The 14,448-nt window shown below is 41.3% G+C and overlaps 5 non-coding genes across 5 annotated transcripts; 4 read left to right on the plus strand and 1 right to left on the minus strand.

Annotated features, from left to right (window-relative positions):
• Positions 1-3,406: 3,406 nt before the first annotated feature.
• On the minus strand, positions 3,407-3,480 carry TRNAN-AUU (transfer RNA asparagine (anticodon AUU)). The gene has a single exon. It is a non-coding gene; the product is annotated as a tRNA-Asn (tRNA).
• Positions 3,481-7,378: 3,898 nt separating this feature from the next.
• LOC134990253 (U1 spliceosomal RNA) lies at positions 7,379-7,541 on the plus strand. Its single transcript, XR_010195117.1, has one exon. It is a non-coding gene; the product is annotated as a U1 spliceosomal RNA (small nuclear RNA).
• A 675-nt stretch (positions 7,542-8,216) lies between these two features.
• Positions 8,217-8,380, plus strand: LOC134990251 (U1 spliceosomal RNA). Its single transcript, XR_010195115.1, has one exon. It is a non-coding gene; the product is annotated as a U1 spliceosomal RNA (small nuclear RNA).
• Positions 8,381-8,532: 152 nt separating this feature from the next.
• Positions 8,533-8,695, plus strand: LOC134990255 (U1 spliceosomal RNA). Its single transcript, XR_010195118.1, has one exon. It is a non-coding gene; the product is annotated as a U1 spliceosomal RNA (small nuclear RNA).
• Positions 8,696-10,660: 1,965 nt separating this feature from the next.
• Positions 10,661-10,824, plus strand: LOC134990252 (U1 spliceosomal RNA). The gene has a single exon (XR_010195116.1). It is a non-coding gene; the product is annotated as a U1 spliceosomal RNA (small nuclear RNA).
• Positions 10,825-14,448: the final 3,624 nt, after the last annotated feature.

Genomic DNA, 14,448 nt, shown 5'->3' on the forward strand with positions numbered 1-14,448 from the left:
CTAATAAGCATTCATCTAAAACGTTTCCTAGAAAAACTTTAAAAAGTCAATAATCTGGAGAGTTTTTGTAAGATGTTTCTTCCATCAACCAACGAAGAAACACATTGGTACTTTCCCATGATGAGTGAGTGCTTCAGGATCTCTTGCACTTACATGTGCAGCAGAGTACTGCAATGGAAGCATGCTGGGCCCATAACCCAGAGGTAGGCAGATTGAAACTATCCTCTGCTATATGCATTTTTTTTTGTTAATTAAAGTAATCCAAAACTGGGATTGATATTTTGTCTCTTTTATTTTTACTTAAAGTACAATAACTTTTACCATTTTAATTTGTTTTAATAGAATATCGACAGTATTGTTTTCTTTCAAAAATCCACTTCATTTTCTGTACCCTATTATTAAAATGGTAATTGACAAAAACAAACTACATTGTCACCAGAAGAGCAATACAAAATGTACAAGTGATATATTAAAATCATCTTTCCAGCTTGAATTTCAATGATGCATTGGGTCAACAATTTTGTGAGAAACATCTTCACCCTTAAATAAAGATTTTCTTAATTCCTTACCTGTGTGCTAATTAGATATCACCTTGTTTTCACATTAAACAGACTTCCACATGAGAAAGCAGCAAGGATGCAGTGGCGTTAATGTTTCCTGGTGTCAACCTGTATTATTTCAGTAGACATTGAAATGAGGATACATCTTGCTGCCTTTCCAATGAAGCAAGTTTAATTTAGTAATAGGTGAAAAACCATCCCTACAAAGGTGTTAATCAGAGACTTGGCTTTGTGGACACTTTTCAGAGAACAAATTTGTTAGCATAAAAATAAAGCCAGAAAATGAAGAGCTGTTTAATCACGCAATTTGATTTTTTTGCCAGCATATTTCTTTTTCTCTGCAACCCACTGCTAAATTGTGCTTCCTAGATGTTTTTATAAAATCACTGAATCAAATCTAACTCTGATTACATCAGAGAAGGCCAGGTACCCTACACCATAACAGGGGGTATGAAATTTGACTTGTCTACTTAAAGATCACCAAAATCTGATAACAAGGTCAATTACGTCCCTGGGTGGGATTGAACCACCAACCTTTTGGTTAATAGCCGTACACACTAACTGATTGCGCCACAGAGACACTTTGCAAAAGTCCATACTGACAATTGCTAATAAGCATTCATCTAAAACGATTCCTAGAAAAACTTAAAAAAGTCAATAATCTGGAGAGTTTTTGTAAGATGTTTCTTCTATCAACCAACGAAGAAACACATTGGTACTTTCCCATGATGAGTGAGTGCTTCAGGATCTCTTGCACTTACATGTGCAGCAGAGTACAGCAATGGAAGCATGCTGGGCCTATAACCCAGAGGTAGGCAGATTGAAACTATCCTCTGCTATATGCATTTTTTTGTTTGTTAATTAAAGTAATCCAAAACTGGGATTGATATTTTGGCTCTTTTATTTTTACTTAAAGTACAATAACTTTTACCATTTTAATTTGTTTTAATAGTATATTGACAGTATTGTTTTCTTTCAAAAATCCACTTAATTTTCTTTACCCTATTATTAAAATGGTAATTGACAAAAACAAACTACATTGTCACCAGAAGAGCAATACAAAATGTACAAGTGATATATTAAAATCATCTTTCCAGCTTGAATTTCAATGATGCATTGGGGCAACGATTTTGTGAGAAACATCTTCACCCTTTTATTAAAGATTTTCTTAATTCCTTACCTGTGTGCTAATTAGATATCACCTTGTTTTCACATTAAACAGACTTCCACATGAGAAAGCAGCAAGGATGCAGTGGCGTTAATGTTTCCTGGTGTCAACCTGTATTATTTCAGTAGACATTGAAATGAGGATGCATCTTGCTGCCTTTCCAATGAAGCAAGTTTAATTTAGTAATAGGTGAAAAACCATCCTTACAAAGGTGTTAATCAGAGACTTGGCTTTGTGGACACTTTTCAGAGAACAAATTTGTTAGCATAAAAATAAAGCCAGAAAATAAAGAGCTGTTTAATCACTCAATTGGATTTTTCTGCCTGCATATTTTTTTTCTCTGCAAACCACTGCTAAATTGTGCTTCCTAGCTGTTTCTATAAAATCACTGAATCAAATCTAACTCTGATTACATCAGAGAAGGCCAGGTACCCTACACCATAACAGGGGGTTTGAAATTTTGACTTGTCTACTTAAAGATCACCAAAATCTGATAACAAGGTCAATTAGGTACCTGGGTGGGATTGAACCACCAACCTTTTGGTTAATAGCCGTACATACTAACTGATTGCGCCACAGAGACACTTTGTAAAAGTATATACTGACAAAGGCTAATAAGCATTCATCTAAAACGTTTCCTAGAAAAACTTTAAAAAGTCAATAATCTGGAGAGTTTTTGTAAGATGTTTCTTCCATCAACCAACGAAGAAACACATTGGTACTTTCCCATGATGAGTGAGTGCTTCAGGATCTCTTGCACTTACATGTGCAGCAGAGTACAGCAATGGAAGCATGCTGGGCCCATAACCCAGAGGTAGGCAGATTGAAACTATCTTCTGCTATATGCATTTTTTTTGTTAATTAAAGAAATCCAAAACTGGGATTGATATTTTGGCTCTTTTATTTTTACTTAAAGTACAACAACTTTTACCATTTTAATTTGTTTTAATAGTATATTGACAGTATTGGTTTCTTTCAAAAATCCACTTCATTTTCTTTACCCTATTATTAAAATGGTAATTGACAAAAACAAACTACATTGTCACCAGAAGAGCAATACAAAATGTACAAGTGATATATTAAAATCATATTTCCAGCTTGAATTTCAATGATGCATTGGGGCAACGATTTTGTGAGAAACATCTTCACCCTTAAATAAAGATTTTCTTAATTCCTTACCTGTGTGCTAATTAGATATCACCTTGTTTTCATATTAAACAGACTTCCACATGAGAAAGCAGCAAGGATGCAGTGGCGTTAATGTTTCCTGGTGTCAACTTGTATTATTTCAGTAGACATTGAAATGAGGATGCATCTTGCTGCCTTTCCAATTAAGCAAGTTTAATTTAGTAATAGGTGAAAAACCATCCTTACAAAGGTGTTAATCAGAGACTTGGCTTTGTGGACACTTTTCAGAGAACAAATTTGTTAGCATAAAAATAAAGCCAGAAAATGAAGAGCTGTTTAATCACTCGATTGGATTTTTCTGCCAGCATATTTTTTTTCTCTGCAACCCACTGCTAAATTGTGCTTCCTAGCTGTTTTTTTATAAAATCACTGAATCAAATCTAACTCTGATTACATCAGAGAAGGCCATGTACCCTACACCATAAGAGGGGGTTTGAAATTTTGACTTGTCTACTTAAATATCACCAAAATCTGATCACAAGTTTAATTACGTCCCTGGGTGGGATTGAACCACCAACCTTTCGGTTAATAGCCGAACACACTAACCGATTGCGCCACAGAGACACTTTGCAAAAAGTGCTTACTGACAAAGGTTAATAAGCATACATCTAGAACGTTTCCTAGAAAAACATAAAAAAATCAATAATCTGGAGAGTTTTTGTAAGATGTTTCTTCCATCAACCAACGAATAAACACATTGGTACTTTCCCATGATGAGTGAGTGCTTCAGGATCTCTTGCACTTACATGTGCAGCAGAGTACTGCAATGGAAGCATGCTGGACCCATAACCCAGAGGTAGGCAGATTGAAACTATCCTTTGCTATATGCATTTTTTTTGTTAATTTAAGTAATCAAAACTGGGATTGATATTTTTGCTCTTTTATTTTTACTTAAAGTACAATAACTTTTACCATTTTAATTTGTTTTAATAGTATATTGACAGTATAGTTTTCTTTCAAAAATCCACTTAATTTTCTTTACCCTGTTATTAAAATGGTAATTGACAAAAAAAACTACATTGTCACCAGAAGAGCAATACAAAATGTACAAGTGATATATTAAAATCATCTTTCCAGCTTGAATTTCAATGATGCATTGGGGCAACAATTTTGTGAGAAACATCTTCACCCTTAAATAAAGATTTTCGTAATTCCTTACCTGTGTGCTAATTAGATATCACCTTGTTTTCACATTAAACAGACTTCCACATGAGAAAGCAGCAAGGATGCAGTGGCGTTAATGTTTCCTGGTGTCAACCTGTATTATTTCAGTAGACATTGAAATGAGGATGCATCTTGCTGCCTTTCCAATGAAGCAAGTTTAATTTAGTAATAGGTGAAAAACCATCCCTACAAAGGTGTTAATCAGAGACTTGGCTTTGTGGACACTTTTCAGAGAACAAATTTGTTAGCATAAAAATTAAGCAAGAAAATTAAGAGCTGTTAAATCAAGCAATTTGATTTTTTTGCAAGCATATTTCTTTTTCTCTGCAACCCACTGCTAAATTGTGCTTCCTAGATGTTTTTATAAAATCACTGAATCAAATCTAACTCTGATTACATCAGAGAAGGCCAGGTACCCTACACAATAAGAGGGGGTTTGAAATTTTGACTTGTCTACTTAAATATCACCAAAATCTGATGACAAGGTCAATTACGTCCCTGGGTGGGATTGAACCACCAACCTTTTGGTTAAAAGCCGTACACACTAACTGATTGTGCCACAGAGACACTTTGCAAAAGTACATACTGACAAAGGCTAATAAGCATTCATCTAAAACGTTTCCTAGAAAAACTTAATAAAGTCAATAATCTGGAGAGTTTTTGTAAGATGTTTCTTCTATCAACCAACGAAGAAACACATTGGTACTTTCCCATGATGAGTGAGTGCTTCAGGATCTCTTGCACTTACATGTGCAGCAGAGTACAGCAATGGAAGCATGCTGGGCCCATAACCCAGAGGTAGGCAGATTGAAACTATCCTCTGCTATATGCATTTTTTTGTTTGTTAATTAAAGTAATCCAAAACTGGGATTGATATTTTGGCTCTTTTATTTTTACTTAAAGTACAATAACTTTTACCATTTTAATTTGTTTTAATAGTATATTGACAGTATTGTTTTCTTTCAAAAATCCACTTAATTTTCTTTACACTATTATTAAAATGGTAATTGACAAAAACAAACTACATTGTCACCAGAAGAGCAATACAAAATGTACAAGTGATATATTAAAATCATCTTTCCAGCTTGAATTTCAATGATGCATTGGGGCAACGATTTTGTGAGAAACATCTTCACCCTTAAATAAAGATTTTCTTAATTCCTTACCTGTGTGCTAATTAGATATCACCTTGTTTTCACATTAAACAGACTTCCACATGAGAAAGCAGCAAGGATGCAGTGGCGTTAATGTTTCCTGGTGTCAACCTGTATTATTTCAGTAGACATTGAAATGAGGATGCATCTTGCTGCCTTTCCAATGAAGCAAGTTTAATTTAGTAATAGGTGAAAAACCATCCTTACAAAGGTGTTAATCAGAGACTTGGCTTTGTGGACACTTTTCAGAGAACAAATTTGTTAGCATAAAAATAAAGCCAGAAAATAAAGAGCTGTTTAATCACTCAATTGGATTTTTCTGCCAGCATATTTTTTTTCTCTGCTACCCACTGCTAAATTGTGCTTCCTAGCTTTTTTTATAAAATCACTGAATCAAATCTAACTCTGATTACATCAGAGAAGGCCAGGTACCCTACACAATAACAGGGGGTATGAAATTTGACTTGTCTACTTAAAGATCACAAAAATCTGATAACAAGGTCAATTACGTCCCTGGGTGGGATTGAACCACTAACCTTTTGGTTAATAGCCGTACATACTAACTGATTGCGCCACAGAGACACTTTGCAAAAGTACATACTGACAAATGCTAATAAGCATTCATCTAAAACGTTTCCTAGAAAAACTTAAAAAAGTCAATAATCTGGAGAGTTTTTGTAAGATGTTTCTTCTATCAACCAACGAAGAAACACATTGGTACTTTCCCATGATGAGTGAGTGCTTCAGGATCTCTTGCACTTACATGTGCAGCAGAGTACAGCAATGGAAGCATGCTGGGCCCATAACCCAGAGGTAGGCAGATTGAAACTATCCTCTGCTATATGCATTTTTTTTTGTTAATTAAAGTAATCCAAAACTGGGATTGATATTTTGTCTCTTTTATTTTTACTTAAAGTACAATAACTTTTACCATTTTAATTTGTTTTAATAGTATATTGACAGTATTGTTTTCTTTCAAAAATCCACTTAATTTTCTTTACCCTATTATTAAAATGGTAATTGACAAAAACAAACTACATTGTCACCAGAAGAGCAATACAAAATGTACAAGTGATATATTAAAATCATCTTTCCAGCTTGAATTTCAACGATGCATTGGGGCAACGATTTTGTGAGAAACATCTTCACCCTTAAATAAAGATTTTCTTAATTCCTTACCTGTGTGCTAATTAGATATCACCAAACAAGGCTTCACCTTCATAGGGAAGAGACTCCCTTTCTTCTTGGAGTCAGCATCAGCATTCTCTTGGTGAATCCACAATGCCCTCCTATCCGACACTGCCATGAAATTGGCCCGTGAACTCAAGAGTCCTATATCCCTTGCAGTCTCACGTAAGTATGCTGCAGTGTCCTTGATATGATACAACGTAAGGAGTATCCCATCTCTCCAGGGTATCTATATCGGATGACAAGGTATTCGACCAATTCTTGAATACTACTACTCACCCATGCACATGTATTTGTATTCTGTCCGCGGCGGGAAATGAATAAACAACCAGAATCCTTTTGGGGATTTGAAACCATTTTGTCGAGCTGGCCCAGACTTTCTCAAACAGAGATGGAGGAACGTTACATCAGCTTTCATTATATATCTATATATACATACATATAGACCCCTTTGTCAGGAACAGCAGGGTCTTCAGTGATTTTAATATGTCCATAATATCCACAATCATGTACTGAATGCTCCTTGCCAATATTGGATCTAATCAGGAAACTTATGGTCGACATAAGTATCAGTATCCGTGTCAGTATCAGTGTGTAGTAACTGGGCAAAATAACATTTTTGCGACCCAGCGGGGCCTGAGGGAAAAGAAACATAGCCATGAATATCACATCTATTCTCTACGTCTGTGTCTGGGACACAGATTTATCCAACCTTACTCTGATATTACTGAAACATTTACCCAGTCAGTTATCGGTGGTGCCAACAGGGCCACCATCATATGTCTGCATTCCTAATATAGTTTCCTCTTGGGAAAAACAGGTCAGATTTCTTTGTCTCAGATCTTCCTCTAGCCTTGTTCTTCTTTTGAGAGTTCCCTTGTGCTGCCTCAGTTGGATCTCCTTCACTTGACAGGGGGGTGCCCGAGCAGCGACCCTCCCCAGCTCTAGCCCAACTCCTACTTACGTGCCAAGTGAGATACTATGATCAGGAAGGTGCTTCTCCCAGGGCAAGGCTCACCCATTGCACTCTGGGTGTGCTGCTCCTGCGATTTCCCCAAATGTGGGACACTTGACTGCATAATTTGTGTTTCCACTGGTCTGCTTTCATATAATTCAGATCTCTTTGTCTCAGGTCTCTCTCCAGCCTAGTTTGCTGTCTGTTTCCACTTCTTTTTTTTTTGAGCCCCTCCCTTCTATACCCTTGTGCACTATCCTGACTTCTCCTCCTGTCTGCTTACTTTGTGCCTTCCAACGCACAATGCGAACTACAGGTAGTGCTGCAGTGCCCACACCCTTTTACTTGCCTTACAGAGCAGCTCTGGAGCTGTTACAGTGCCCAGCTGCTGCAAGAAATCAGCTTGAATGCTTCAGGGGCTGGGGCATAGCCAACATGAGCCCCACACCGAAGGAGGGTGGAGGTGTTTAATGCGAACTAGGGGTCATCCAAGCGCCGCAAAAGGCCGCCATGCCCTGCACGCCCCTTTTCTCTTTTCATATGCAGATGAGGGTTGAAGCCAACTTTGACCCACTGCTTGGATGACATCACCGTATGCAAATCCATCTGCTGCAGGCCTTCCCCCAGGAATGCTTGTACTAGTTGTTGCATTTGGTTTGTTGTTTGGGGGTGCTTCAGTATTAGGCAGCCTTCTGCCCTCCCATGTTCATCTGAAAATATGTGTTCTCCCTGCAGTTGTTGTCCCCAGATGAGAGTTCCCTTGTGCTGCCTCAGTTGAATCTCCTTTACTTGACAGAGATGTGCCTGAGCAGCGGCCCTCCCCAGCTCTATCCCAAATCATACTTATTTTGCATAGGAGATACCATGGTCATGAAGATTGTTCTCCCAGGGTGAGGTTCATTCATTGCATTCTGAGTATGCTAACCCCTGTGATTTCCCCAAATGTGGGAAACTCGACTGCATTATTTGTGGTAGTGGGGGACTGTGTTTGTGCTTTCCTCTGGTCAGCTCTGGTAAAAGTCAGATTTCTTTGTCTCAGATCTTCCTCTAGCCTTGTTCTTCTTTCGAGAGTTCCCTTGTGCTGCCTCAGTTGGATCTCCTTCATTTGACAGGGGGGTGCCCGAGCAGCGACCCTCCCCAGCTCTAGCCCAACTCCTACTTACCTGCCAGGTGAGATACTATGATCATGAAGGTGCTTCTCCCAGGGCAAGACTCACCCATTGCACTCTGGGTGTGCTGCCCCTGTGATTTCCCCAAATGTGGGAAACTTGGCTGCATAATTTGTGTTTCCACTGGTCGGCTTTCATATAATTCAGATTTCTTTGTCTTAGGTCTCTCTCCAGCCTAGTTTGCTGTCTGCTGGCATACTCTCTCTCTGTCTCTCCAAAGGGCCTTGTGGGGAAACTGTCTTCAGAAAAAGCATTCCCTGTGTGTGTAGTGTGTCGGTACACGTGTGTCGACATGTCTGAGGAAGAAGGCTATATTAGAGAGGAGCGGGAGCAAATGAACGTGGTGTCTCCGCCGACACCTGATTGGATGGATATGTGGAATGTTTAAAATGCTAGTGTAAACTCATTGCACAAAAGATTAGACAAGGCAGAAGCTTTGGGACAGTCAGGGTCTCAACCAATGCCTAATCCTATGTCGCAGGGACTGTCAGGGTCTCATAAGCGCCCACTATCCAGATTGTTGACACAGATACCGACACGGATTCTGACTCCAGTGTCGATTACGATGATGCAAAGTTACAGCCAAAATTGGCAAAATACATTTGATATATGATTATGGCAATAAAAGATGTTTTGCACATCACAGAGGAGCCCCCTATCCCTGACAAGAGGGTACATATGTACAAGGGAAAGAAGCCTGAGGTAACCTTTCCCCCCTCACACGAGCTGAACGAGTTATGTGAAAAAGCTTGGGAATCTCCTGCAGATTTCCAAAAGGATTCCCCTTTCCCATCAACGGATAGGTTACGATGGGAATCCTCCCCTTGGGTGGACAAAGCATTAACACGCTTATCCAAGAAGGTAGCCCTCCCGTCCCAGGATACGGCTACCCTCAAAGAGTCTGCTGACCGCAAACAGGAGATTACCCTGAAGTCCATTTATACACATTCAGGTACCTTACTCAGACCGGCAATTGCGTCGGCCTGGGTGTGTAGTGCTGTAGCGGCATGGACGGATACCCTAGATAAGGCTACTATTTTATTGCCCCTGGGGCATATAAGAGATGCTGTCCTATATATGTGTGTATGCAAACTACAGGTGGTGCTGCAGGGCTCACACCCTTTTACTTGTCTTGTAGAGCAACTCTGGAGCTGTTACTGGGTCCAGCTGCTGCAAGAAATCAGCTTGAATGCTTCAGGGGCTTGGGCATGGCCAACATGAGCCCCACACTGATGGGGGTGTATAAAGCGATCTAGGGGTCATCCAAGCGCAACCCCACAAAGGCCGCCATGCCCTGCGTGACCATTTTCTCTTTTCATATGCAGACGAGGGTTGCAGCCAACTATGCCCATTGCTTGGATGACATCACCGTATGCAAATCCGTCTGCTGCAGACCTTTCCCCAGGAATGCTTGTACTAGTTGTTGCATATGGTTTGATGTTTGAGGGTGCTTCAGTATTAGGCAGCCTTCCGCCCTCTCATGTTCATCTGAAAATATGTGGTCTCCCTGCAGTTCCCTTGTGCTTCCTCAGTTGAATCTCCTTAACTTGACGGGTGTGTGCCCGAGCAGCCGCCCTCCACAGCCCTATCCCAGCACATGCTTTTCTTGCGTATGAGATCTCTTGATCATGAAGATAGTTCTCACAGGGTGAGGTTCATCCATTACATTTTAAAGTAGGAAGGTACAAATTACATATTCAAATTACATATATGTGCTGGATTCAAATGTTTTCCCCCCTTCCTTTCTCAATTGTGCCCATCAGCAGCTATTCTAATGTTGCTGCCAATGGGTGTGACACATTCATTTCTTCTGTGGGGTACACTGGACTCCACAAGGATTCACATTGGGGTGTAGAGTAGGATCTTGATCTGAGGCACCAACAGGCTCAAAGCTTTTGACTGTTCCCAAGATGCTCAGCGCCCCCTCCTCTATAACCTCGCTTCCATGAACAGGGAGCTCAGTTTGTAGTTGGTGCCTTCAGTAGCAGGCCACTTAAGAGGGGGCTGCCTCAGGCAGCCTATTCTTAGCTATTAATTTTGACAAGAAAAGAAGAACTTTTATTTATAAGAATCTACAAGGGCTGCAGCGGCCCTCCCCAGCCCTATCCCAAATCATACTTATTTTGCATAGGAGATACCATGGTCATGAAGATTGTTCTCCCAGGGTGAGGTTCATTCATTGCATTCTGGGTATGCTGACCCCTGTGATTTCCCCAAATGTGGGAAACTCAACTGCATTATTTGTGGTAGTGGGGGACTGTGTTTGTGCTTTCTTCTGGTCAACTCCCCCCTCTTCCTGCTGTGTTCGGCCACCCCCTACCCCCTCCCCTCCCTGCCGTGTGTCCGGTCACCCTCCCCTCTCTGCTGTGTGTCCAGCCACCCCCCCCCCTCTCAGCTGTGTGTCCGGCCACCCCCCCCAGACACGCAGCGCCTGACACACACAGACATGCAACGCCTGACACGCATACGCATATGCAGCGCTGGACGCACACGCACACAGCACCTGACACACACACACACACACACAGCACCTGACACACACGCACACACACAGCACCTGACACACACACACACAGCACCTGACACTCACACGGACCTGACACACGCGCACACACTCACACGCAGCACCTGACACACGCACACACAGACGCAGCACCTGACACTCACACGGACCTGACACACACGCACACACTCACACGCGGCGCCTGACGCACATAGACACGCGGCGCCTGACGCACATAGACACGCGGCGCCTGACGCACACGCGGCGCCTGACGCACACGCGGCGCCTGACGCACACGCGGCGCCTGACAGACACGCGGCGCCTGACACACACGCACAGGCAGCGCCTGGCACACACGCACAGGCAGCGCCTGACACACACGCAGCGCCTGACACACACAGACACGCAGCGCCTGACACACACAGACACGCAGCGCCTAACGCACAGGCAGCGCCTGACACACGCAGCGCCTGACACACGCAGCGCCTGACACACGCAGCGCCTGACACACGCAGCGCCTGACACACACACGCACCTGACACTCACATGCTCCTGACACACGAAGCATGATGGCCTAACAGGAGGCTTTAAAATTTTCTTTCTAGTGACCTTCGTTTGGGAGAAAAATGCAAAGGTACAAGACAGCTTTTCCTTGCCAATATCTCTCTTTTGCAAAGAGCTGCGCATTGGAAAATTCAGGGCTATGTCGTGTAGATGATGGCCTAACAGGAGGCTTTAAAATTATCTTTCTAGTGTCCTTCGTTTGGGAGAAAAATGCAAAGGTACAAGACAGCTTTTCCTTGCCAATATCTCTCTTTTGCAAAGAGCTGCGCATTGGAAAATTCAGGGCTATGTCGTGTAGATGATGGCCTAACAGGAGGCTTTAAAATTATCTTTCTAGTGTCCTTCGTTTGGGAGAAAAATGCAAAGGTACAAGACAGCTTTTCCTTGCCAATATCTCTCTTTTGCAAAGAGCTGCGCATTGGAAAATTCAGGGCTATGTCGTGTAGATGATGGCCTAACAGGAGGCTTTAAAATTTTCTTTCTAGTGTCCTTCGTTTGGGAGAAAAATGCAAAGGTACAAGACAGCTTTTCCTTGCCAATATCTCTCTTTTGCAAAGAGCTGCGCATTGGAAAATTCAGGGCTATGTCGTGTAGATGATGGCCTATCAGGAGGCTTTAACATTTTCTTTCTAGTGTCCTTCGTTTGGGAGAAAAATGCAAAGGTACAAGACAGCTTTTCCTTGCCAATATCTCTCTTTTGCAAAGAGCTGCGCATTGGAAAATTCAGGGCTATGTCGTGTAGATGATGGCCTAACAGGAGGCTTTAAAATTTTCTTTCTAGTGTCCTTCGTTTGGGAGAAAAATGCAAAGGTACAAGACAACTTTTCCTTGCCAATATCTCTCTTTTGCAAAGAGCTGCGCATTGGAAAATTCAGGGCTATGTCGTGTAGATGATGGCCTAACAGGAGGCTTTAAAATTTTCTTTCTAGTGACCTTCGTTTGGGAGAAAAATGCAAAGGTACAAGACAGCTTTTCCTTGCCAATATCTCTCTTTTGCAAAGAGCTGCGCATTGGAAAATTCAGGGCTATGTCGTGTAGATGATGGCCTAACAGGAGGCTTTAAAATTATCTTTCTAGTGTCCTTCGTTTGGGAGAAAAATGCAAAGGTACAAGACAGCTTTTCCTTGCCAATATCTCTCTTTTGCAAAGAGCTGCGCATTGGAAAATTCAGGGCTATGTCGTGTAGATGATGGCCTAACAGGAGGCTTTAAAATTATCTTTCTAGTGTCCTTCGTTTGGGAGAAAAATGCAAAGGTACAAGACAGCTTTTCCTTGCCAATATCTCTCTTTTGCAAAGAGCTGCGCATTGGAAAATTCAGGGCTATGTCGTGTAGATGATGGCCTAACAGGAGGCTTTAAAATTTTCTTTCTAGTGTCCTTCGTTTGGGAGAAAAATGCAAAGGTACAAGACAGCTTTTCCTTGCCAATATCTCTCTTTTGCAAAGAGCTGGGCATTGGAAAATTCAGGGCTATACCGTGTAGATGAAGCACTAACAGGAGGCTTTAAAATTTTCTTTCTAGTGTCCTTCGTTTGGGAGAAAAATGCAAAGGTACAAGACAGCTTTTCCTTGCCAATATCTCTCTTTTGCAAAGAGCTGCGCATTGGAAAATTCAGGGCTATGCCGTGTAGATGATGGCCTAACAGGAGGCTTAAAAATTTTCTTTCTAGTGTCCTTCGTTTGGGAGAAAAATGCAAAGGTACAAGACAGCTTTTCCTTGCCAATATCTCTCTTTTGCAAAGAGCTGCGCATTGGAAAATTCAGGGCTATGTCGTGTAGATGATGGCCTAACAGGAGGCTTTAAAATTTTCTTTCTAGTGACCTTCGTTTGGGAGAAAAATGCAAAGGTACAAGACAGCTTTTCCTTGCCAATATCTCTCTTTTGCAAAGAGCTGCGCATTGGAAAATTCAGGGCTATGTCGTGTAGATGATGGCCTAACAGGAGGCTTTAAAATTTTCTTTCTAGTGTCCTTCGTTTGGGAGAAAAATGCAAAGGTACAAGACAGCTTTTCCTTGCCAATATCTTTCTTTTGCAAAGAGCTGCGCATTGGAAAATTCAGGGCTATGTCGTGTAGATGATGGCCTAACAGTAGGCTTTAAAATTATCTTTCTAGTGTCCTTCGTTTGGGAGAAAAATGCAAAGGTACAAGACAGCTTTTCCTTGCCAATATCTCTCTTTTGCAAAGAGCTGCGCATTGGAAAATTCAGGGCTATACCGTGTAGATGAAGCACTATCAGGAGGCTTTAAAATTTTCATTCTAGTGTCCTTCGTTTGGGAGAAAAATGCAAAGGTACAAGACAGCTTTTCCTTGCCAATATCTCTCCTTTGCAAAGAGCTGCGCATTGGAAAATTCAGGGCTATGCCGTGTAGATGATGGCCTAACAGGAAGCTTTAAAATTTTCTTTCTAGTGTCCTTCGTTTGGGAGAAAAATGCAAAGGTACAAGACAGCTTTTCCTTGCCAATATCTCTCTTTTGCAAAGAGCTGTGCATTGGAAAATTCAGGGCTATGTCGTGTAGATGATGGCCTAACAGGAGGCTTTAAAATTATCTTTCTAGTGTCCTTCGTTTGGGAGAAAAATGCAAAGGTACAAGACAGCTTTTCCTTGCCAATATCTCTCTTTTGCAAAGAGCTACGCATTGGAAAATTCAGGGCTATGTCTTGTAGATGATGGCCTAACAGTAGGCTTTAAAATTTTCTTTCTAGTGTCCTTCGTTTGGGAGAAAAATGCAAAGGTACAAGACAGCTTTTCCTTGCCAATATCTCTCTTTTGCAAAGAGCTACGCATTGGAAAATTCAGGGCTATGTCTTGTAGATGATGGCCTAACAGTAGGCT

The sequence above is a fragment of the Pseudophryne corroboree genome, unplaced genomic scaffold (genome assembly GCF_028390025.1).
Source record: "Pseudophryne corroboree isolate aPseCor3 unplaced genomic scaffold, aPseCor3.hap2 scaffold_1152, whole genome shotgun sequence".
In the NCBI taxonomy this organism is placed as follows: domain Eukaryota; kingdom Metazoa; phylum Chordata; class Amphibia; order Anura; family Myobatrachidae; genus Pseudophryne; species Pseudophryne corroboree.